The following is a 27,280-nucleotide window of genomic DNA, read 5'->3' as shown; positions in this document are numbered from 1 at the left end:
ATCAAGATGATCCCTACTAGATCTAGAATAGTCATTATATTATATATATATGTATGTTTCTTTTTTAAAGGTAGTATTTTCTACAGCATGGCTGTGCTTGAACAAGGATGCTACTGGGGAATACCATAGTTTTCTTGAAAAGCATATGCTTTGTTTTGGTGAATAAATATAGGTGAAAACTGCCTCTTTGTAACTCTTTCGCATTTTATCGAAGAATGCTTTTAATTGATTAATATTTTCCTCTGAAGTATAGTAAACAAACTCAGGTAGAGGAAACTTTTTGCTTTGCTATTCCCAAAATAATAATATTCCATAAGAATACCTGTCTGTATCTGGTGTGTTTACAGGTGACTGGATGCTCCAGAAGAAAAAGGAAAATCTTTACTCTGTGAATAATTAGTTTGTGTATAAATCATTTTCAGAAATATTTATGATGAAACTTCCATTCAAAATAAAACGGACAAATGTCTTTAACCTAATGTAATTGCACAGTAAATTATTTCCAAGAACATTCCAATGTCAAGGTAACTCTCTTAATTATCCATTATCATAGAAATGTAGACATAGTGTTAATTAAAATGAAGGGGCAAAACCATTTACATTTTTTATTAAGATCCATTGGCCTCTTGAACAGCTATTAACCTTGCTGCCAGGGTTAGGTGGAGGACAAAATTTACCCTGGTAGGTAGAGCATTGCAAGCTGATTTAAACAGCTTAGGAACTGCAATGTCATAATGAGAGGCAATTGAAAAACTATCTGCAAGCCATTTGTATTGACAGCACACGGGAAGCTTTTATACAACGACCATTATTTCTGCAGTGTACTTTGCAGCTGCAGTGCACAGCCACCTCAAACAATGAAAAGAATTATCCATGCTTGCAGTTGAGAATACAAATATACCTGTGCAGTGTTGGCAATTGTGACATTCTCCAAACAAAATCTTCCAACAATATACATATCTTAGTTAGAACTTTGTCAGATTAATTATAGTGCTTGCACACGCAGATGTTTATTTTAGGAGTGGATTATCATATGGTGTAAGAAATTTTACCTTCAGGGGTGCAGGGTGTAGATGAAGGAGAATGAAAGGTCTTTGTGTCTTAGAATGTGCCTTATATGTTCTGGTTAAAGTCATCCACTTGGAGAAAATTAGCTGTAGAAAAAAAATGGCAATTTCAGGAAACTTTTATATTCCCTTGTGTCTGTACATTTAATTACAATTCCAAAGGAGATGTTTTCTACATGTGCCTAATACTGCTATTATAAATCAGCAAGTGGTCTTTTGCAAATTAGCTGCAGATTCATAGAACATAAAATGCTGCTCTTCCCACAATAATAGCCCTACACCAACATGGCAAGCAATCACTAAAACAACAGAACAGTGCCACCACTTGGACCTTGCTGTCATTATGCTAAAGTTTATTATTTTAAAATATATTTTTATCTAAACAAGTTTCTGAAGTTAAACATTCAGGAAACGTATGTTTACGACACAGATGCCTGTACAATTCTGTTTTATAGTCCTTTCCTTTCTTTGTGCCATTCAGAGATTTGAATAAAGCTCAAAAAAAAAAAAAAAAAAAAAGGCTTCTTATGTTTTCTTTTTCTTTTTAAGTAAAACATTTACTTAAGTGTTTTGAATGATTGGAGAAATAGCATTAAGCCTCTTGCAAAACTGATCTACTGCAAAGAATGAAATGAAGTAACTTTGCTTTGTTCCACATTTAGCTCCATACCATTTTATCTTTGATTCATCCTTATTAGTCCAGAATCAAATTCAAATTGCCGTATTTATTTTTCCAATTTATATTTTTCAAGGTATATATTGTACATTGAAATAAAAGGAAACAATGGTGGTCATGTGGTTAACAGGAACCATCAGGAACCATTGTCAGTGCTCACCCGTACATACTGAGTTAGCTTATTTTAATTTAAAAGTTCAAAGCTATGTAGGTTCCATTTTGATTTTTACTGTAATACTTAATGCTTGAAATATATGGATGAATAAATGCTATAATACAATATTACATATAATGTATATAATGTATATAATATATAATTATTATACAATATTATTTTACAGTAAGTATTGTATTATATCTAAAAGTGTACAGATTTAAAATTTTATTCATAAAGTACATTTCCACTCTATCATATTTAGATAGATTAAATAAAATGCACATTACGCACATAAAATGTACATATGCATATTAATACCATTCTTAACATCACTGCAGATTTTCATGGGTACAGTGTTTCATGAAATTTAAATTATACATTACCTACTTCTATTCTTTGAACGGTAAATTATAATAGCTTTAATAATTTAGAATGACTTAACTTTGAATTTAAGGTAATAACTGGCTTGCATATTACCTAACATATAACACTTTAAAAGTAATTGGGGACATATTAATTAACCAAACCTTTTCTGACAAAAAAAAAAATATCAAAGGCACATTCACTCACTACAAAAAGTTTCATTACAGAGTGCTAATGTTTCTAAATAGTTTTTAATTTGCCATTTCTCTGCCAGTTCCCCAACAAACCAGCCACACTCCAAGAAATTCAGTGTATCATTGTTACTTTCTAAATGCCTAAACTTTTTAATATTTAAATCAGAATTGCTCCTGACTATTATCTTTAAATGTGTGTTTGTTTGTTTAAATCAATGCAACTAGCTCTCTACTTACTCCAGAGTAAGCTTATGCTTTGTTTTGTTTTCCAATTTCACAGTTAACAAATTGCTTGGATATAAATTGGAATTCTGCTATAATAGGAAAAACAAAGAAAACAACAAAAAACATTTTGTAGCACAGCACTAACTGCACTGTTAAAAAAAATGCTCATGAAATAGAGCTCTCTAAGGCTTTGGGTGCTACTATGCTGCTAAATATAATTTAAGAATAGCCAGCAATTACAGAACTATACAAGTACTAAGAATTCTCAAATTTTTAAAATGCAAGCACACACACACAGTTTTAGTGTGTGAACCACCTTAGAAAGCACAGGAAACCACATCCATGAAACTGGAAAAGGAAGTTAGAATAGCAAAAACGAATTGATGCTGTGTGGGTTCTTTTCAGATCTCCCAATCTGTTCACAACCTTCTTTAAGCTAACAGTGAGACTGGGTTTTGGAGGGAGATGTCATCTCTTCCTTCCAATAATCTGAGGTCTGAGGATGTAAAGTAACAGGTGCCTTCTGAAGTTCTGGGGTTGCTTTCCTGAGGTTGGAATGACCTCCACAGCACCTCAGGGACTTCCTCATGGCCACATCACAAGGCACCTGGGTTGTGCATCTCGGTAGCTGCAAGGCAGTCTCTCTATCTGTCCAGAAAGCTTGGGGTCTGGGGAATCATGCTGAAACACAAGTTTTCCCCTACCCTACCTGAGAGATTTGTGTGGCATTTTATCTCTAATAATCAACTTAATCACATCTGAAGAATTCTTAAAATACTCTGTGTTTAGGTCCTCATTTTGTAGAGTTCCTGTTTCTATGGTTACCCGTACAGTCCACATTTCAGAACTGCCACAGTAAGACAATAATAAAAATGAGCCAACTTAACATAATACGAGTCACTGCACATCTGACAAGTTTTCCTCCTTTGATCCCTCCCCCCTGCACTTTATAAAGCTCTCTCAGATCTCTTGCTCTACACAGCCTCTCAAGGAAGGCAAATGCCTTTTTTACTGAAAACACCCAATTATTGGACAAATTTCTTGCCTCTCCCCGAGTAACTTTATAACTCCTGTACATATCTTAACAACAAAGTGCAAAGGTTACCATAGCAACATCCCTCTAGTTATAAATAACACTATTTTGCTTCTGATTCCTTTCAACAAATAAAACAAAAAAAAATGAGCACTCTCTGGATTAATGGCATAATTTATTTAGAAGCCTTCATAGATCATTATTTATATTCAAAATCACTAGCTAGTTTTCATTCAGCATATTCTCTGAATAATCAGGACTACATCAAATAAACAAAATATTCTAGTTGCACTAGTATTGTCATCTCATTTGTCAGAAGGCAACAACTGACAGTGCTGAATTCATGCAAAATCACATTAGATGCCTCAAGGTCATCAGCAGGCTTGACTGACTCTGAGAAACCTGGCCTGGGCCTAATACTCAGATGCCCAGGAGCTACCATTAAACTCAGGCCCTTGGCCTTGCCTCTTGCCTTGCAGGTACAACCACAAGAAGTTGCAAAGTACCTTGGTATGCTTCTGGTTTCAACAAAAAAAGATCCTTAGCTAGGATTTAATTCTCTGAAGGGAAGTTCTGATTTAAACTCAACTGCATAATTTGTTTTTATTGCACAGATACAGACTGATTAAAAAATTAGTAAAAATAATAGCCAAAAACAAATGGTCATTGAGAGTTCTGTATAGGGCAGAGGTTGCACAGAGAATCAAATCTCTTCAAGAGGCTCACTGGTGTCTGGTCACATCATGAAAGGAGTCTCTGTTGTGAGCATGCTTGCAATGACATTTTAAGGTAGATCAGGCGAGAATTCTTACATGCTGCAGGGTCTGTGGCCTGATGTGACCACCCCAGCAAATGGATGATACGTTTCTGACCTTGCATTACTTACAAAACATCCAACTATCCTAACTATCCACAAAAGACTGCCCTATGTCACCACTCCTGCATCCTGCAGGGTCGATTTCTAGTGACTGCTTACAGCCTGGAGGTATGCTCAGTCACATCTGCAGCAGAACTGCCTATGAGGGCCTTCCAGGAAGAATCCCAGACTGCCAGATTTGCCACCCAGGGGACTGATCAACACACTGAAGCACGCGAATTGGTGCATGCACAGCTGGCAATGCCTATGGGAATCCGAGACTGTCCTAAAATTCCCAGCATGACAGCCGCAGCAGCAGTTAGTCATTTGCTTTACTGTGAAGGCCCCAGGCAGTTCAGTCAATCAAGACAGCACAACTTCCCAAAATGCTAGTGACCAGGTGGGGAGGTCCTGGACTACATGAAGAAGTGAGGACTTAAGCGCTCTGAGTGTGTACACAGTGACAATCCTGATACCCAGCTATTCTGTAATTGTCCCTGTGGGACCAACCTGAATTTTGACATTGCATTTCACGCAGTATAAATTGCATGCCTCTTGACACACTTCCTAATCCAGCAAAATTTAAATAGAACTGACAGAGTGGAGAAAAAACATATCATTACGGCAGTGTTTAACTGAAGTTTACTTTAGAAGAAATTTACTGAAGAAGGATCTCAAAGTAATATTAAGTGGAGATTTTATCAGAAATCAGTGAAATGCGGTAAGGAATTACCCATGGAAGAATCATCAGTTATTATGCAATCAAGATTATTCTCAATGTACTAGTGGTACAAAAGAGATGAGATGGCCACTGTTCACATTCTAGTCTTGCAGTAATTCAGATTATTATGTGGGTTTTTTTGTTTGTTTGGTTTTTTGGTTGTTTTATTTTGTTTTGTTTTTGTTTTCATTTGTCTTGTCAGGTTCAACCATTCTTAACCCTGTGACAAAAGATGAGCTTCACCCTATGGCAAACTCAAGGCTCATTGAAAAGATGTTATTCGTTTTCTCTTTTTCCACGAGAGAGTACATTAACAGACATACATCAGATTCACTGCGGTCAAACAACTACTGCACTTTCCAAATATACTTTTCCACACAAATAAGCAAAGAATAATTAGCTAATTTCATACACAACTGTTCTGAAGACCAGTTACAAAGGTCTTTTTGCATAGCTTTCTGCAATAAATCCTCTCTGTCTATATGTACAGAAATAGACTGAAAAATCACACCAGGACATTGCAGACAGCCATGTTAAAATCACTGAGGATTCAGCAATGAGTGATTAATGATCTTGTGATTAATGATCACAGACTGAATGTGATCACATAGTGAATGTAACACATTGGACTTAAATGCCCAGCACTAGATTGGAATGCGGGACTGGCAAAGGGTCACATCAAGTCTCGGCTCATAATAATGCAGAAGTTCCGGAAGGCATGCAAAACATCCTTTCCACATATTGATGCTTAACATAGGACAAAATTTCTTCCCTGAAAGCTTACAATGTCCTGAAAGTTTGCCTGTAAAATGAAAGTGACAATTGCAATATAGTGCAGGAAGAAAGCAAGTTGTAAAGTTGAATGAGAGACAGTTCAAACTGAAACTCATGGGAAAGCAGCTCACCCAGATGGGAGCAGTTACAGGGATAACCTGGCTATACTGAGAAAACACTGACATAAAATGGCTGCCAAACACTGACAGGAGAAAATGTCTGTTGGCCTGGAACTCAGCTAGCAGACATTTTCTCCTGTTGGTGTGTAGGAACTTGGCCTGAGAACTAAGGATGACCTTGGGGGGTGAGGGTGGCACCCTGAGAACTGGAGACATCCTGAAGACACCAATAAGGGCAAAACAAGAAATGAGGAACAACTTATCATCTCAGAAAGCAGGGAAGAATTTGGGAAAATAAAATTTTGATTAAGAAAATAACAGAAAATTAAAAAATCATCATCTATTGACTGTCACAGGAGAAAGACAGAAATTAACGGCATCTCTTGGTTACTTGATATGGTGGTGTCCTATGCCCTTTTATGTCTCTGTAAGATAAAATTGTTCTGATTTCTACCCTAAAATGGAGCCTTTTGTCATCCAAGAAACTTCCCACACTGCATGCACTTCTCTTTCTATCGTTCTAAACAGGTTGAGGTGCCACTGGAGCATGGGGTTTACTCCTAACTGTCGTATTGTTTCTCCAGTGCTCCCCACCCTGTGATAAAGACCAGATTCAACACGAGACTGTTACTCTGGGCCCTTTCTGGGCCCACTTCTGAGGGGTTCAGTCTCTTCTGAGATCAGTTTTCTTAATTAGAAACTTTGAGGTCAGTAGGACCTTGACACCATCCACAACTGCCCCAGCCACCTTCTGGGACTGGTTAGCTGGACAGCAGAGCTCAGGGGGTTGTGCTTAGTGGTGCAGAATCTAGTTGGAGGCCTGTAGCTAGCAGTGTCCTCCAGGGGTCAGTACTGGGTCCAGTGTTGTTCAATTTACTCATCACTAACCTGGAGGATGGAATGGAATGCACCCTCAGCAAGCTTGCTGATGCAAAGCTGGGAAGCATGGCTGATACCCCAGAGGGCTGTGCTGCCATTCAGAGGGACCTCAAGAGGCTGAAGGGTTGGGCCAAGAGGAACCTCATGAAGTTCAACAAGGGCAAGTGCAGGGTCCTGCACCTAGGGAGGAATAACCCCAAGCACCACCAATACAGGCTGGGGGCTGAGCTGCTGGAGTGCAGCTCTGCAGAGAGGGACCAGGGAGTCCTGGTGGCCAGCAGGCTGACCATGAGGCAGCAATGTGCTCTTGTGGCCACAAAGGCCAACGGGATCCTGGGGGGCATTCGGAAGAGTCAAGGTCAAGTCAATTTGGAAGAGTTCAGGAGAGGTCAAGGGAGGTGATCCTCCCCCTCTGCTCAGCCCTGGTGAGGACAGGCTGAGAGAACTGGGCCTGTTTAGCCTGGAAACAAGAAGACTGAGGGGAGACCTCATCAATGTGTATAAATATCTGAGGGAAGGGTGTCAAGAGAACAGAGACGGTCTCCTTTCAGTTGTGCCCAGTGGCAGGGCAAGAGGCAACGGGCACAAAATGAAGCACAGGAGGCTCCTGCTCAATATGAGAGGGCACTTCTTTACTGGGAGGGTGACAGCACTGGGACAGGCTGCCCAGAGAGGTTGTGCAGTCTTATTCTCTGGAGATATTCCAAACCCATGTGGATTCCATCCTGTGCAAAGTGCTCTAGGTGATGCTGTTTGGTAGGAGGATTGGACTAGATGATTTTCAGAGGTCCCTTCCAACCTTGGCCATTCTGTGATTCTGTGATTTGGTACAGGTTATTTTATGAATATATATACATATACATAATCTATCAAAGTATAGGCATGATAACTATAACCTATCATAACTATACTCACTGCTACAGTATTGATGTTTATAATCTAAAATAAGTATATTCACTGCCATAGTATAATCAGTAAGTTTGTTGAACCTATAATACCATTGTTGCTATAACACTGATTTTACTACCTCTGTTTGCTGCTACTATTAATTAGTGCTGCACTCTTAATATTGCAATAATACCTTGTTATCTGTCTATGTTGAAGACAGATATATATTCAAGAAGAAAACTCTTGAAGGGAAGTATATTGGTTTACTTGCAGTGAAAGAAAAGTCAGATCAAAATCACCACAAATAAAAATACCAATGAACAGTTCCAGTCCTTCTTGAAACGCTCCAAAGTCTGGAATTCCAAGTTGATGCTCTTTTACAGGAGACAAAAGTGCTGACTTTTGGAGTATTAAAGCAACTCTTTTTTTTGTTTGTTTGTTTTTTTTGTTTTGTTTTGTTTTTTAATTGCAAAAGCAGTAATACCAGAGACTTTTCTCATTTTTTACACTCTTAGCTGGGAGCTAGTTAAACATATGTCCTAAAGCTGAGACAAACAGAAGTAGTTCATGGAAAAAACAAGCTACAAAAAAAATAGCATTTTTGGATTATTAAAGAAATGAAATAATCACATTAGCTTTCATGTCTAATTCCAAAACTCCTCCTACTTATGCTCACGAAGATAAATAATCATATAGATGCTGGAAAAGTCTAAGATAACTTCAGTGTTACTGCAGATTAGACGCTAACACTTTGTTATATAAGGAACTTTAGATAGATTTCTAGCTAATGGCTATTTTCTACTTTGTACACAAGAACTCTGGACTTTTGACATACATGAAGCTCTTATCTTGTGCTATTATGATGGAAATACATCTAAAAATGCATTGAAAGTTTTACTGCAAAGTATGCAAGTATTGTATACTATGAACAGGGTCTGTAAAATGCATGTGGTCATTTTTCACGCAAGGCTTTCAGACAATTGTAAAATACACAGTAAAAGTCTAAAAAACCTGCTTCATTATGCCTGTTAAAATACTCTAATATATGAAATGACCTTTGTTAATTCAGTTATTACTAAAAATCAGGACTACTCAAAGAATTATTTCATGTGCATCCTCTGTAGTATGAATTTTGGTGCATCTGTACAGTTCTATTCCTGAGTATTCTAAATCATGTTTTATTATTTTCAGCATTATGTTGCTTCAGTTATAATTATGGAAACTTCCACAAAACATTGTGCCTAAATATTTTTTTGCAGTTCAGAATTTTCCACTAATTGTGTGCTAAAAGTATAGCAAAGCATAAAATGTCTGTGCTATTAAATTGAGATGTTCTTCAACAGCACATAACAGTTTTCTTTTAGACTATGAATAGTAGAAATTATCCATTTATTGGGCAAAAACATAATTCCTAGTGCAAATGCTGACAGCAAATATGTTTATGTTCATTATGTAGAACAGCTAAAAACAGTTATGATCATTTTCATATTAGCTGTGAAAATAAACAGTTTGGTATTAATGAAATGTGAAAACAGAATTGTGTAATTGCAATTAGTATGTAGAAAGCAATTTCCATTTGTTTACATAAACATGATTCCCGACCCTCTTTTTCAGCTAATTCTTAAATCCAACTTCAAATGATAAAAATAAAATTAAAAATAAAAATAAATTGCAACTCCTATGAGTGTGTGCTGTAGGAATCTGCATTTAAATTCTGTCTAAGCTCCAATAACTGGTCCCAAAGCACCACTGCATTTTCCATGAAGACCTCTTCAGTTAAAACAATTCCACTGAGACACAGCATTATGCTTCTAGAAGCATTCAGTCAGAAGAAAGAACAACAATCTACTGAAGTCTCTACCCAGCATAAAGCAACCTTGGTAAAACCTATCCCGGTCACTTCTGAGGACTATGCTTCACTGACAGCTGCAAGTTTTTTTTCCCTTTTCCTGAGCTATAACAATAGCATAAGGCCATGGAGCCATGGCAGAGTGTTGCTCCAAGGCCACAGAACTGCTTGGCGCTTAGTCATACAGAATGCCACTGCGAAGGGCAAGAACTCATCAATCCCCAACTTTGTGAGGAAAGATGAGATCACAGAAAACAGATTGAGGGAAGGAGGGAAGATAACCCACTGACAAAATGCCAGGGAGCTGATCACAAAAAAAGTCAGAGGAACAATTTGCCTATGGCGCCTCTCCTTAACAGATAATGAAGGGGAATTTTCATTTGATTAAATTTACCATGTCTGTTCCTGCCAAAGACAAAGAAAGGTTTGTTCTCAGTTTATATAGCATGTTTCTCTGAAAGACAGAGATTGGATCTGGTGAAAACTGTGAAAGTGTGAATGCTCCTTTTCTCAGTAAACAATGGAACGTGCCTGGGAGAAAGGGCTAGAAGCTGCAGAGCTTGGCAAAATAGTCATTGCAAGGGGCTGGTGGTTCGAGGAGAGAGAGACACACAACATGTTATGTGAGCAGATAATCAGGCCTCAGGATGATGTAATATAATAAAAACCAAAAAACATCACTATGAGCTAGAAGACGCTGCAGTTTGCTGATACAAAGGTCTGAGTAGAAGCAAGGACAGCATGCAGACAGGAATTGCTTATTAAGTTTCCTATCTCAGTTCTGTTTTACCTAGTCTTTTGTATTCTTTCCTGTTGAAAAGCTTGAATAATCAAGTATAACTTGGCTTTTCTGACTGTGAAAGCCATTTGCTCTTCTTTGAGTAGCTCACTGGAAGAAACAGATCTAGGTAGGTATGTTTCAGTTTTTGTTAAGTGGGGATTCCCATCACAGTCACAGACATTAAACCCCAGCTGTAGGTGTAAAGCTCAGAAGCATCAGGGATCATTACTGGCAGCGCTTATCATAAGCAGGGTTGTGGGAAAGGCAAATTAAAAGCAATCAAAGAAACACACTGCAAACAATACTTGCTTCTCTCCCTTTCATTCAAGTCAAATCTACTGTTTCTCCAACTTTAATATGTTTCTAAAGCCTTTTAGACCCAGAAGCACCAGGCTATTTTCTGCCAAATCACCCTCATTACTGCAGAAATGGTTGAAGTCTTTATGCAATAATAATCACTCAAACTTTATTGTTCAAACTTATTGTTCAAACCATTAAGAAGAGAAATAAATACACATAAAAGAGGCATGATGACCATTCACAAGACATAGATTTTTCTCTCTTGAATGAAGTGAACAGTTTATAATTCAAGCAAGGTGAAGACTAATAAATTATAAAGGCCTCTCCTCTTGAGTGCAATAAATCTTATGTATCATAAATAGCAATTAGATATTCCATATGCAATGTGGAAAAAATAATATTTTCATTCTAATATTGTGAATTATATTCAAACTTATTTAAAGTCATGTGATATAAAATACATCGAACATGATGAGAAAGAATTTCTAAACCAGATACACATGGTTACAGCAGAAAGCAACAGAGGCTGTTGACAAACCTACACCTACTTCTAATGAAGAAAGAATTGTTTCACTGCTGTACTGGTAGCCTGCTGACAGCTATGGTTAATGAGTTCCTTGATTCAAGTTTTGTCGCTTTTTACCTTCTCGTTGTCTCCCTCATCCTCCTGGCAGTGAGTGAGCAAGCTGCTGGGTGATTTTTGGGTACCTACTGGGGTTAACCCACAACAGTCCTTTTTTCATCCCCTTGTACTCTGCTCGTTAGGCCATACTTTGAGTGCTGTGTTCAGTTCTGGGCCCCTCACTACAAGAAGAACATCGAGGCCCTGGAACGTGTCCAGAGAAAGGCTACGAAGCTGGTGAAGGGCCTGGAGCACAAGTCCTGTGATGAGCGGCTGAGGGAACTGGGGGTGTTTGGTCTGGAGAAGAGGAGGCTCAGGAGAGACCTCATTGCTCTCTACAGCTACCTAAAAGGAAGGTGTGGGCAGCCGGAGGTCAGCCTCTTCTCACAAGGAACTAGTGATAGGACTAGAGGGGATAGCCTCAAGTTGTGCCAGGGGAGGTTTAGGTTGGAAATGAGGAGACATTTCTTCTCAGAAAGAGCAGGAAGGCATTGGAACGAGTTGCCTGGGGAGGTGGTGGAGTCACTGTCCCTGGGGTTGTTTTGAGGAAAGGTTGGACGTGGTTCTTAGGTACATGGTTTAGTGGGTGACGCTGGTAGTAGGGTGATGGTTGGACCAGGTGATCTTGAAGGTCTTTTCCAACCTTAACGATTCTATGGTTCTATATTTACAATCAGATAACTTACACCTTTTTTCCTAAAGTGAATCCCTGTTGTTTTGACTTCCTGTCAGCAGCATTTGTGATTTTTTTATTTTATTTTTTTTCTTTTTGACTGTAAAACTTCCATTAGCAAAGTTTTGTTCCTGATTTAGGTACTGTCAGTTTGTGATCCCATAACCTCCTCCTGGTTAACCTCATCAGATTTTGCTCCCAGAATCTCTCACTACAATTGAAACTGAAGGGTAATTTAACTTGGCTGAAAGTAATTACATGAGTTAGTCAGAACCTAGTGCTAACAAGCCACTTTGTATAGTCCTGTGACATCATTAATGACCACAGGCCCTCCAGGTATCTCAATTTTTACTTTAAAGAGAGCTTTGAGTAGGTCAGCATCTCTGTGAACTATGCTGAAAAACAGGTGATGAAAATACTCTATAATTTTGTGTTTAAAATCATCTTTCTTTGAATCCTGCTTTACTTTTAACTTTTCCAAGAGCACTTGGCTTATCTTACTTTCTCTTTAGCTTGTGAAGCTTCTAGTTGTGTAGCTGGGTGCATGTTAAAAAATACAGTTTAACTAAATGGTGACAAAAACAATACTATATTCCTAACATTGAAATTAATATGAAATTAATATTGCATTTATAGCTTTGCACTATGCTTTATCACAGCACTGCAATCAGAACAGCTCCTCGCAATAACTGAGGTATGAAATAAAGATGTTAAAATCTACTTGTGACTATATTAGTTAACATTTTACTTTGTCAATCTTTTGCTTTGTTTCAGTTTTGCAGCTCTTTCATCTTCCTCTTACTGACTATCAGATGTGTGTACAGCTATATAACCCACACTAATTACTTAGCACTACATAGGAAATCTAGTAATTCATTCAGCTTTTTTAAGGTGTTACTACTGGGGTTCTTGAAAATATGCAGATATAATCTACTGACTCTTTGACACTCCTTACGCATTCTATATTAAATAAATTGTATGTGTTGCCTTTATATATAAATGTATTTTGCATTTGGTTATGTCTGCCATTTAAGTAATAATAGACTGCAGATAAGAGTATCTCCGGAATTTCCCATCGGCTATCATAATAGTTCATGACTGCTAGCAATTCCTTGATAAATCTCTTAATCAACAGCTGTAATCCCTATGGGATTATTATTCTCCTCAACTGTGGTTATGCTTAGTCACTCCCTATTTTGACCACATTAATTCTGTGTTAATGCTGCATTCTATAGGTAGCTGTAAACATAAGCTTAGAAATCCTGGTGAATTGAAACTGCCACAAGTGTGTACCATGGAGAAAAACGAGCTGCAAATTTCTGTTATCTGTCCCTCATTCACTCCCCATCCCACCCTTCCCAATAAAAAGTTTGTTTAAAATTGCAACCTCAAATGCAGAACAGCACAGGCCAGAAGGAAACATTTCAAAGGTGGACTGAATAGCAGCCAGTAGTGGCAGATGTTTCATAAAGTTTTAGACATCTTAAACTATAGTCCTTCCATTTGCTGAAAAACCTTGAGTGATAGTTTTGATGGTATTCACACAGACCTTCTTTTGAAGGGGCTGGGATTTCCAATAAGGTACCTCATGTGTATTTTCTTTGCAATTTGTCCTACACTGCTACTCCGCTCCTCCCTTTCATGTCAAAATGAGTTACCTATGTGTGATGCACAGTAAAGGTTAATGGTAATTTTGACCGTTATCACAGATACTTTAAAAACTAAAAATGTATTTTAATTTTTGAATTTATCTAAAAAACATTAAAAAATAACTTTATTCTCAGTTGTACATTGCTTTCACCTCTATGTTGATGCCTCCTCTGCAGTCTATTTTTCCCATGAATAAAGAAACTAATATGAGACTCTTTCCTGACTGTCCTGTGTTAGAGGAGAGTAAGCACTTTTGCTTCAGTTGTGATTTTCTGTTGTTTTATTTTAGAGCTAAAATGGGCTTTAGTATCCTCAGAACTAATGGTAAAAGGTTTGGGGGAAAGTACAAAGCTGAAGTCTTTATTAAGCATTCTGCGTGAGAAACACCTTCAAGAAGATATGTAATATATGTAATGTGCTTTTTGACTTTGCAAAACATGTAATATACTACTACCCTATGGATGAGATCCTGTTCTGATTCTGGTCAGAGAGGAATGTAACTTGGCTTGTGTTCACCGCCTGTGATGAAGCAGTGCAGAAGACAGAAACATAAGGTTCCTAACTTAGAAGGGAGAGATAATCTATCACAACAAATTAGGTTGTGTGGGTGTATTCCCCATTTAGAGGGTCTGTGGGGGACTTTTCTTGAATGCCCGTTTCTGTGAAACTTGATCCAAATTAACAGAGAATCTAGACCAAATCCTTTATTTCCAAGAACTAGTTTAGGTGAGTTATAATAAATAATAGATGCACTGGCTTTAAAAAATTCTGAGCACTTATAGTAAGAGATATTTTGGCACTGTACTGTGATAGATTTTCTAAGTTAAAACTGCAGGATATGTTCCATTTTATAAACCAGTTACTTAAGACAATGTCTATTCCATAGCTGCCTTTTAAAATTAACTGGTAAAATAAAGACTAAATAATCTTTAAATAGTCTTAAACATTCAGAAGGATTCAGAATTTTCTCTTTTTTTAACTTATCTAGTTAAACCATATACTCTCATTCCACAAAATATAATATTAAGACGTTTAAAAATATAAAATAAAAGCCATCAGCTGTAACCCTTTCTCTGTAATCTGTGCTGTAAACTTCCTCCCACCACAGGCTGTTTAGAAGCCAGCATATGAATCCATAGCTCAGGATAGGCCCAATCCTGCACAGCTGCCTAACTTCTACTGAGACTGCTGAGAAAGAGCTGTGAGAAAGTCTGTAAAGAGATCAGAAAGGTAAAAATTACTGGCAAAGATGGGACTGTTGAGACAGAATCAAGGATTCAAGGGAGAAATCATCAGTATACAAAGGAAGATTTGAATGGAGTAAAAATATAAATAAATAAATAAAAGTGAAGACCAGTCAGTTGAGTTAGGATAGTTGGGAAGAGCTGACCAGATAATCAGGTTAAACCATCAGTGCCATCAGTATTAATTGACCTTGTGGGAGGCAACTTGGCCGCACTGACTGCTTGTCCCAGAGAGCTTCGGGGGGGAGGGGCAGACTTTCCTGTGCTGACTAATGGGAAAGCCTGTGGGGGCAGCAAAGACCCTTCAGGTGCCTTAGGAAGAGTTATGATGCTAATTGTTATTCTAATAGCTCATAATATATACTGTCTAGATTTTGTGTGTCAGACAGTAAATAATTGCTTTTCTATTACTATTCCATATTGTGTTTCACTTTGAGCCTGTGTGAAGCAGCCTGAACAAATGAAGCCCAAAAATTAGGTGCAACAGAATGTCTCATCCAAGTTACCTAATTTATTAAAAGCAGAGGAAAGACTTTTTTTTTCTTTGCCTACACCTTAAATTTTAAAGAAGTTTCTACTCCAAGTTTCACTTTCAGTGTAAAATACGCCCTTGTGGAAGCTGTTACAAATGTCAACACTTTAAGGAGCGTGGATTTATGGTGGCATTGAATTTTAATGGCACTATAAATGTCTATAGTAATGGTGATATATCTATAGCAATAAATTGCTAGGGAGAAATATAAAAATAAATGTAAGATAAAATATTGTGTATAAAATATGTTTTTACATACTCTTTAATGATTAAAAATCATAGAAAAGTAGAGGTTATAAATCACTGAAAATTGCTGTTATATTTTACATGCTGTTTTCCTCATATAACATACAGATATGATTCCTTGGTCAGAAATTGCATTAACTTTAATGAGGACAATACAGGTGATTTTTTTGTTGTTGTTGTTGACTTGAAAAAAACTAATTGACATTAAGGACACCACGGAAATACTGATATGAATGACCCTCATCACTGAAACCATGCCTGCTATGAAAGAAACATTTATAAATGGTTGGTAATGCTTCCTGCCCTCCTATCCCCCAGCCAGCTCCCTGTTATTCACTGTATCTCATCTCATTTTGGCTGAAAAGACATGTTCACAGGGTAAAGGTATTTTCAGAAAATGGTAAAAGGAAAACTTAAAAAACAAGGAATTCATAGAAATACAGAAGAATATACAGCATTTTCTCTGTGTACATCAAAAGTATATAAAAGTATATAATGAATGATCAGTCTACACTTCCATTAATTCATTGTCTTAAAAACCTTTATGTCCTTTGTTATAAGCTCCCTCTTAATTAATTTTCAGAGAGCATTGCATTAATAATAGAAAGGAATTTATTGAGTAAGCAACAGCAAGCAAAACAGCGCTGGGCGGCCGGGGAGTCTCGGCTCCGCCAACGGCGCGCACCTCACCCCCCCCAGGGTCCCTTTTTATATCTTGGTGATTTCAGGATTACGCAGCATGTCCGGGTATGTTCTGCGACTGCGCGCACTGTTGCTAGGGGGTCGTCTCTGTCCCTCTGGTGGTCGTGAAGATGAAGGCCGTAGTCTTCCTCGGCGTTGTGGTTCAACTTCTTTCTTTATTTGGTCATGTTGGCCCAGCGTGAGACAGGGAGGCAGGGTGTTGATACACTAGGTTAGCAACTTATCAGGAGATGGTTACATGAGCTTTGCAGCAGGGTCTTTAAACAAAAGAGGCAACTGAGATGCAGAAGGAGAGAAGAGGGGGGGTTCTCTTTTTTGTTACATTAAGCAAAAGAATTTTCGTAGTGTCTGGCCAAGCATTATACAGCTCCTTACTTCAGCAGGGAGTTTTCACAACTCCCGATCCTCAAACAGAACTCCTTGTTTTTATAATACAAAAGACAATGAACAAACATTTATTGTGTATTACAATCCCTCCTTTTTCTTTTAGTTACTCATTTTGTTCATTGAAGCTTTGCAATGCCTGGCTACTAAGAACTAATGTTTCCTCGATTCCTTCGTTTGTACTTATTGGCTTGTATCTGGCATGTATGAGCATTAAATGTGCCGCTTCGAAATGTCCCTTTACAATCACAATCAATTTATTAAAAATACATGGTTCAAAAGTTAGTGCTATTATTAAGAACAACAAAGGTCCTGTTATTGTTGATAATAAAGTAGTAAGCCAAGGTGAATAATTAAACCAAGATTCGTACCAGCTCTGTCGGGCTTCATTCTCCCGTTTCCTTTTTATTTTTTTATTTTTTTTTTTTTTTTTTCAGCCCTTCCCTGGGTCTTGCCATTGTATCTCTTACCTTTCCAGTGTGATCAGCATACACACAGCATTCCTCTTTCAGGGCTGCACACAGCCCGCCCTGTTGTAAAAAAAAATACCAAATTTAATCCCCTACGATTTTGTAACACTACCTCTGAAAGCGACCTGATAGATTTTCCAGGGCCGAGATGGATTGTTCAATTTGGGTCAGGTCCTCGTCCTCAGCAATGTGTAAGAAGCAAATTCTTGATTTTGTTTAACCAATGAGGCTACCCTGATCCCCACTCTAGCTCCTCCCAGGATTATTAGGGTGGCCAAAGTTAGAGCCGTGAATGGTTCCCGTCTTTCCAGATGATGCCTTGCCACTGTGTGCTGGGTATACATATAATCCTCAGGGTGGTATAGAATCCTTGGTATAATTATCACCTGTATACAAAAATCACAAGACGCATTAAAGAGTTTTAGTGATAGACAAGGAGTTACGCCCACTCACAAACAAACCCACCTAGCGTTGTTGGCTGGGATTAACCACTCAGCTGATAGTTTTCCATTCTCCGTGATATTGCATAGGTGACACTTCCCACTAGGAACTGTGCCCACACACCTACCACCTCCAGTGACTTCTGTTAGTGTTACCCTTATGTCTTTTCCCCAACTGCATTGTAGAGGGTTGTTCTCGTTCGTGTGGGAGGGCTCCCCAGGATTCCCGATAGCATCATAATATGAAGGCCTTATACTAAAGCATAATCAACAGTGTTTTGTTACATTTGGGTTTGTTTTGTTTAATAATTGGTAGCTGGCATTCATGACCCCCCCATATGTTATTCTCAGCTATGTTATCATTCTCGGCTTTACCTGAGCTCGTAGGGCTGCCGAGGGTTGGAAGTGCAGTATTTTCCGCAGGCTGGATTCCCTGGACATTTTCTGACAATATCTCATTTGGTCCTACTGCCTGGGGCCTATCGGCATCCTCCTTTTTATTAGTATGAGTCCTCCCCTATCTGTTCTGTGTTTGTAAAATCTGACACCTCACATTTTTCCTAGTACCCAGCTAGTATTGTCCAAGTTTGTTATATTTATATATATAGAACCTTGCAAATTTCTTTATTTACATGGAAGATTCCTGTATACCTTATACCATGCCCTTGCCACCTGTAACGGGGATCCACTTGTCGGTTACAACCTTGCAGCCCATATCCCACTTGTAAGAATTTATTCCGACCAGCCCTGAGTGTCCAGTCCATAGCAATGGTTTCACACCCCCACTATGCACAATAATACATGTTCGGGTAATTACAGTACCCCTTTCCTGTGTTAGAACTTGGGCAGAAATAAAATCCTGATCGGTTAAAGCATGGCTGCACTGACACCAGGTCACATAATGTGATGCAGAAACTGGGAGCACCCGCTGTCGTTGTTTGCTGGATGACGAATTGATCCTTCCATCTGATCAAGCTCCATTTAAAAGGCTGATGGGGATGCGCAGACCCATAGCTGACCAAAATGATGATACTGACTCCCATGTATCGTAGGAGGTGGTTGGAGCCCATCTAAATTGTCGGCCCCTCAGTCCCCCACCGTTTTCACTTCTCTGCCTCGCTTGTCAGTTCGGTTGCAGCGAACTACAAGGTATCGGTTCTTCTTGGCAGCAGCAGTGTTCTTCAGGGGAACCTACTAGGGAGCCTTTGAAACAGGGCCTCCTCCCCTTCCCACGATACACAGATAATATAAAATACTTATCGAGTCCGTCTTAGTGTCAGCTTCAAGTCGTCAGAGCCTGGAGCTGCCTCCCATTTACCTTCCCGGATTGGTCCTTTCACACGGCTGGCATGTGTCCATCCTTTCTCCGCAGTTCGAACAGCCGTTTCTGTGGTAAGCAAAACAACATAGGGGCCTTCCCCATCGTGGTGTTAAAGCAGTCTCTTTCCAAGTCTTAATTAGAATTGAGGGTGATCAAGTGGCAATTCCAAGTCATAGGGTATACCATATAGCATTTCAAAAGGAGAAATTCCTACATCAGTTCTGGGCTGTGTCCATATGTTTAACAGTGCAAGGGGTAAGCATTTTACCCAAGAAGCCTTAGTTTCCAGCACAAGTTTTGTTAGTTGTTTCTTAATTTCACCATTCATTCACTCTTCCTTTCCAGAAGAGGAGGGGTGCCAGGGGCTGTGAAAATCCCACTCAATCTCTAAGGCCTGCTTTAACCCTTGCAGTAAAGCTTTACACCCATTCAGTCACATGGTCAATTACGACAAACAAGTAACTCAGTAAAGTCTACCTGTATACTTTGGAAAGGTCAAAACCCTGGCTCCCGTCCCCCTCTAGACAGGTTACAGAAGACCTTTTTATTTACCTTTTGACATATAGTACATCCTCTGCATGTGTGCTTCTCTAAAGTATATATTCCTACATAGACATGCTTTCTTAGAACAACATCACACATTGCTTGCACCTCCCAATGACTCTTCTGATGTAAAACAGTTAATATTTGCCTCATTATCACTTTATTCAGCATTTCTCTCCCATCAGGGAGTATCGATTTTCCTTAAAATGATCCACATATTTGTAACATTAATACCTCCTTGGGAGGTTGTTATTGCTCCAAAATCTTTTTTTAGAATTTACCCAAATAGATAGGTGGCCCTGTAAACTTCTGAGGTAAAATTGTCCACCTATATTGTTGCTTCTGCCCCCATTTCAGGGTCTTTCCAGTCAGAGGTGAATATACATGTATGTTTGCTCTCAGGGCCAGAGAGCACTCCATTAATAACACTGTTATTCTAGTCTAACAATTTACTAGTTGAATGCCCAATTTAATCATCAAATCCCTTCCCAACAAGTTAGTCTCTGCCTTGGATACATACAATAATTGCCCAGTGATCATTTTATCCCCTAGTCTCAGCTTGGTATCCCCCAAAAGTGGCACTGTTATCCCAGTCCCTTCTACCCCTATCACATTTAGGGTTTCATTAGTTAATTTAATCCCTGATACTTTACAAATAACAGCAGTTGGGAGAGCGAGAAACCCCCCCGCAGACACCAAAGTCAGTGCAGAAGGAGGGGGAGGAGGCGCTCCAGGCGCTGGAGCTGAAGCCCCCCTGCGGCCGCTGGAGAGGCCCCTGGTGGAGCAGACTGTTCCCCCCTCCCCGATGCTTGGGAAACTGAACAAACACCACAGCAAATATGCAAATATACCAAAACTTCTAGACTGTTACTTAGATAATGCCTACATCACCTTTCCCTGCTCATACAACTTCGAATACCTTTAACACTTTCAACAAACCTTTTAACACTTCCTTTATCTTTCTCTAGCCTTTACTTTTCTAATGCCGACATCAAAGGCTCAGTCAGGGGCCAACTTAATTCCGTACCTTTTCCCTCCAAGATGCTGAAACAACATCAATATACAACATTTCATCCTGTTTTCCTTCTTTCCACAAAAACAACATTGACTGTAATATGGTGTTATAATTAATACTTCCATTTAGGGGCCACTCCGCTCCATCCTCTAGTTTATAAAGTGGCCACCACTGATTACAATATTTGATAAGGGTTCTTTTACTCTCTGTACCCTCTCATCCCACTATATCCCTTCAATGTGTTAGTATACATCCTAGGGGGCTTTTCCTCGGGATTTCTTTGCTTTGAACTTTTCCTATTGTAATCTGCAGTGGTTAATATTCCACCATTTTCCTAGAAGCTCTTTACTAGTCAATCCCAATCCCTCCAAGATCCACAATATATAGATACACAAGTAAAATCAGACCACTGTAAATTAACTGCCTGTAGACAATTACACTGGGAACATTTAAACCTGATGAGCCGATAATATGCCTGGGAAAATTTTGTTCCCTTAAACATACACCTCAATGGCAGTTCTTATATTTTCATATTTACATATTAACACAGGTATAAAAGAACACTTTAACAAAAATGCCTGGGCTTTTATATATACAATATACAATGTACAGTTACTATTCCAGTTACAATTATTCCTCAGCAGCTGGAAACATTATGCCAGTTGCCATTAAAGCTCGCTTACCCTCCTCCTGTCTTTCTTAAAATCTTGGACGTCCCCGGAGTTAATGTGGACGGCCACATATTCCTAGTCACTGGTCCCTGAGCGCTAGAGTCAGAGTCGCTATCAGAGTCTCCCTTGGGTTGCAGATTAGGAAGCCCGGGAGTCTGAGGGGCTGCAGGTGGTGGTGGTGAAATATAGGGAGGCAGTGGGGCTGGGGTCTCTAATTCTCGTTTTTTCTTGTGCCTCCCATCCCCTCCTTTTTCTTTTAGAGGATATAAATTGGCTCGAGTTTCCAAGCTGATCCACAAATGTGCATATTCACTTTCTTCCAAACTAAAAGGTTCCTTTGAGTTTACATAAATATTTAGGGCCTGGCAAACCCAATCTTCAAAGGACCCAAATACGGGCCAGTAAAGGTGGTCTCCTCGAATCTGTTTACCACAATAATGTATCATTTTTACTTTATTCCTTCCCCGCCTAAAAGGGGAATCCTCCCAATTTTTAATCATTAATCCCGGGGTAACCTAACATCAGACATTACCCCGCTCATGGGACCAGAAGGCTTACTCTTCTTCTGTCCCATCTTCTGGAGCGCCTTCACACACACACACACAAATCGCTTCCCCCTTTTCGTGGCCCAGTCCCTCGCGGGATGTGGGAACCGCACTACCGAGGGGTCCGCACTCGCTTCGTCCGCAATTGGACGTCTCACAACGCTACGCTCCAGGATACCCAACCCCAACCGAACGGATCACCGGCCTATACTTACTCACTCCTGAGTCTTCGTTCGGTCTTCGTGCACAAAGATTACTAGGGGTTGCCGGCTTTATTTGCTTGCTGCCGAATTTAGGGTTCGTCGGTGAAGGATTTGAATGAAAGTAGTCCTAGCGAAGGCCGCTGAAATCAGCGGGGCGCCCCCTCCGAAGGTCTTTCAATCAGATTGCCTTCATCCGAGTCACGGCACCAAATTTGTTATAAGCTCCCTCTTAATTAATTTTCAGAGAGCATTGCATTAATAATAGAAAGGAATTTATTGAGTAAGCAACAGCAAGCAAAACAGCGCTGGGCGGCCGGGGAGTCTCGGCTCCGCCAACGGCGCGCACCTCACCCCCCCCAGGGTCCCTTTTTATATCTTGGTGATTTCAGGATTACGCAGCATGTCCGGGTATGTTCTGCGACTGCGCGCACTGTTGCTAGGGGGTCGTCTCTGTCCCTCTGGTGGTCGTGAAGATGAAGGCCGTAGTCTTCCTCGGCGTTGTGGTTCAACTTCTTTCTTTATTTGGTCATGTTGGCCCAGCGTGAGACAGGGAGGCAGGGTGTTGATACACTAGGTTAGCAACTTATCAGGAGATGGTTACATGAGCTTTGCAGCAGGGTCTTTAAACAAAAGAGGCAACTGAGATGCAGAAGGAGAGAAGAGGGGGGGTTCTCTTTTTTGTTACATTAAGCAAAAGAATTTTCGTAGTGTCTGGCCAAGCATTATACAGCTCCTTACTTCAGCAGGGAGTTTTCACAACTCCCGATCCTCAAACAGAACTCCTTGTTTTTATAATACAAAAGACAATGAACAAACATTTATTGTGTATTACATCCTTCATTTATTTACTTAAAATGGAGGCAGCTGAAAATTACAAGATGGTTCCTTGTCAGGCACTGATGTTCACATCAATAAAATCTACCAGTCCAGGACTATTAATGGAAAAATAAGAAACAAATAGAACTTGTTCAGAGATGAATATTAGTTAGACAAAGCAAACAACAAGAATCCTAATAAACACGCTAGGCTGGGACAGGAGGGTAGACAGTAGAAGATTGTCCTAAGAATTCACAGAAGCCCCTGAGATACGGAAAATGACCTGGAAGATTAAACAATGATGCTGTAATTTATGTGCATGCAGAATTTTGATGACTGGATGAAACTGACTCCATGTATTAGATTAATCTCAGCAAGGGGAGATGAAATAGGAAGAAGCTACAGATATCGGGGTATCAGAATAGTTCCAACAGGGCAAACTGTAAGCCATCATATTTATACATGGTCAGTGTGTATACACAAGACAGTGGCTGATACAAGCAGCAAAGACAAAAAGATTATTCATACATCTGATGAAACAAAAGATGCTCTAAGGGACTTTCTGAAAACCTACTTGCAAGTCGTTGGTCTGATGTTGGTCTGATCCTCTGCTTCTGGGTATCCCAGCTATAGCTCCAACCATGCAGCTGTGAATGCATATCTGCATGTGGTCTGTCTGCAGGAATAAGTAAAAGTATCGTGTGAGCTGATATCTGCTATTAATAATTAGAGCTTAAAGCCATTAACAGTCTAATCAATAAAAGGTGTCTAAAAACCTCAGCTATCATTTGGGTCTCCTCCTGACTCAATCCACTGTCAGGAAAAAAGGGAGTTGCAACAACACAGCACAGCAAGATGTCTGCCTAGTCTCAGTGTGAGTGGGCACAGGGCCCTGAAAAATATTTTCAGAACTGCCAGCTCACTTTCATAGAGCAAATCATTATTCAAAAGTGTTGAGAACTGATTAAATTTCATTCTTAAAGAAATAAGGACTGCAGAATTTAAGCAATGCTGAAAGGGTGGCAACTATTTGTTTGTTCTGTTGTACTTTTTTGTTTGCTTGTATAAATCCAGCTTTCTTGTTTCTCCCTCTAATAAAAGGGCTCATTGAGACACAGACTTTCAAACAGCTTATTAGAGGGACAGCCTCACCCAGGACAGGCTGACCTAAAATGCATAAAGGTACCAATTACACATGCCTGAAGAAAATGAAAATGAGGTTCAAAGAAAAAAGTGTAAGAATGAGCAGGCTTAAGCTTTCTAACAAATCAAGCTTTTCTAACTGTCCAGTAAAATCAAGTTGGGGGCTTATTGAAAAATGTCTGCAATACTGAGTACAAATTACTGTTATTTACACTGTATATTCTTAATTCCTACACTGGCATTTGGTATCACATTCTTTCTGAAGCCTGATTACATTAGAAAACATACAGTACATGTAAAACTACATACTCATTTTCCACATCAACCATAATCCCTTTGCCCCTTGTGCCTCTTATTTCTTTTCCTTCCTCTGCTGGAAAAGGAACACAATTGTATCACTTTAAAACTCGTGCAACAAAGGCGTGTATTTGGCAGACTTCTTGCACTGTGCATTCCATTGTCTTGCACATTATCACTGATGCTCAGGCATACAATGAAGATCTACATTACACACAGTCTCTGGGGAAGAGGTGAATTGGAAAACAAGCAAGAAAGGTCACCACTTGTCTGCTTTGCTTTTTGCTACTCAGCTTTCAGCAGACTGGTGTGGCTTCCCTGCTTCCACCTTTAAACTCATCATGGGATGTATTCATTATGTAAGAATACAGCTTACAGAGTCATTTATTTACAATATGGTGCAAAATACCTCTTTTTTTTCTTACATTATTTATTTCTATCTTTGACCATTACTTAAATATCTTATTTAGTTTCCACTGCATGGGGTCTCTTGTCTTTAAAAAATGTGAACAATGAAAGACATATTTCCCTAACAGATACTGAAGTTTTAACACTTACACCCCAATAAGAAGCAACTTTAACTGTTTGCTACAATTAAATATATATATATATATTTCTGTCCATTCTGCTCTTTATTGTAATTTACTTTTACATGACAAGGATACAACTTATTAGTAACTTAGATTTCATTTTATCAGTATTAGATCAATACATATTCTTATTAAAGAGAAACAAATATCTGGGCATATAGAATATTCCATTAACACACTGCAGATAAGATATATAAATTCCATTGCTAAAATTGCATCATTTCCATGCTGAGACATGAACTTTCTAACAAAGTTATCACACAAATGTTTCAAATGTAATAGTTTCTTCTTAAAGTTGATTCTCCCTTCATACATAAGAATCCCACACCAAGACTGCAAGCACTTTCAAAAGCCTCTCTCTGTGCTTGAAGAAAGCTCATGCAAATGTAGAATAGTGTTACACTACAGTCATGCTCTTCCTGTTCTTTCCACAAGAAGCAGATGAAAGAGGGAACATGATGATAATATGGATTTTATTTTTGTTTTGTTTTGAGTTGTCTTCCTGACTGTGCTAGGTCTGGACTCTCAGAAGTTTTTAGACAACCTAATCCCTTGCATTTAGTGTCAACCACACTTCCATTGGATTTCCTTTTCTTTGACATATTGGTATTTCCAAACCTATGTACTTTACAAGAAAAAAAAAGGGGTTAGCCAAGGAAGATGAAATGATCCAAAGGAGGGAAGTAGAAATGAACTATACCAATTGAATGGACAAGGCATAAGCTGCTATAATTATATGCTCAAAACAAGTTTAGTATAACATTAAAAAAAAAAAAAAAAAAAGAAAAAAACTTTCTGCCAGATGAAGTCACTTGGGAGTGCTGAAAATCTTTCTATCCATGATAGCAAAATGAACAAACAAGAACAAACAGATAAAAAAAAATAAAAAATATAAAAAAATAAAGGAGAGAAATGGAGAGAAGTGAAAATCTATCCAAAGTACTATTCATTTTTGCCATAAATAACAACAGATGGAACCTGTGGCTTTACCCAAAATAAATGAGATCACAGGCAGAAGAATACCAACGCTATTGTCAAATGAATAAGCATGGAGCTTTCCTGAATTTCTAAGCCCTGAAATTGATGCCATCTATGCGTGTGTCACATGGAAGCATTCAGTTTAGGCATTTACAGTGATGTACATGAACCACCTGCTGTCACGAAGCACGTCGATACATCTTATCTCGATGTAAAACAATGTGCTAAAGTTTCTGACAGACTTCATAGATAAATGGGATAGTCAAATAGCGGGACATCGCCTGTATTAATTAATTAACTTTATTCTCCTTAGAAAACTACTCTCAAAAAAAGGGAAAAAGGATTTTAGACATAGTTTATGGTTAAGATCTCAGTTGCTTAGACCATCACAGAGTATTTGGAGCTACACATTCTAGACAGAGAATGTATAGGGGACATTTTTGATTTTTTGGTTTATCTGTTGCTGCATGTCATTATGATTTTTATTACTGTTGGCTGTGTTGTTATGGCTGAACACAGACTTACAGCCACGTACGGAGACTGATTGGAGAGGTATCCATAAAAAAGAGTTCACCTACAAGAATCCACAAGGTTTTCATTTTGGGAAACATTTCCAGATAAAACTTTCCCTTTCACTCTGATTAACAAAAGGAAATGTCTTTGTCATCACTTATGCTACAGACTGAAAATTGATTATCCATAAAGTGACCCATCTGATGGCAGCTATCATAATGTATCTGGTACTCACATAGCAGAAGATTTCTACAGATGCTTTCCCTAAGATCTGCATTTATAGAACACCATCTGGTGCTTCGCACAGATCAAGTTTTGCTATTACCAACATACCACAAGCCCTTGTTTCCCTAAATATAGAAATGTTAGAATTACCCACAGTTATTCATCTATTACACTGAGCGAAATAGTGCTCCCACTGATTTGTGATTTTTTGTTATTGTTTTCTTAAAATGTATTCACAGTATAAATTTCACCATTTCAAGAGACTGTTTGATGATAGCTATACATAGATTCTTTTGGACTGCTGCTTTCAGCAGACTCCGAAATAAAAATTCCTAAGAGAATCAAATTTTTGGAACAGCACATAACCAAAGCACGTGACCATAATGAATACTATTTGCAGTTTTGTCACAAACTAGAATGCCCTCTTGGTCAGAAGAAGTCACAGAGACACAAAAACATCAAACTGGAGACGATTTGCCATGCTTCTTTATGTAAACACAGATGAAGCATCTTGGGCCAGTGCTCTCAGTTCTGCACTTTTCCTCAGAAAATAATTAAAGAGAAAAGATACACAA

The 27,280-nt window shown here is 38.8% G+C and overlaps 1 long non-coding RNA gene across 1 annotated transcript; it reads right to left on the bottom strand.

Moving 5' to 3' along the window:
* Positions 1-16,443: 16,443 nt before the first annotated feature.
* LOC137864841 (uncharacterized) lies at positions 16,444-21,822 on the bottom strand. Its single transcript, XR_011101645.1, has 2 exons — positions 19,164-21,822; positions 16,444-17,791 (listed from the first exon to the last, which is right to left on the bottom strand). It is a non-coding gene; the product is annotated as an uncharacterized lncRNA (long non-coding RNA).
* Between the last annotated feature and the right edge of the window lie 5,458 nt (positions 21,823-27,280).

Source organism: Anas acuta, chromosome 15 (assembly GCF_963932015.1).
Source record: "Anas acuta chromosome 15, bAnaAcu1.1, whole genome shotgun sequence".
Classification (NCBI taxonomy): domain Eukaryota; kingdom Metazoa; phylum Chordata; class Aves; order Anseriformes; family Anatidae; genus Anas; species Anas acuta.
Note: the sequence above shows the minus strand (reverse complement) of the source record. Positions and strands in the feature narration are given on the sequence as shown.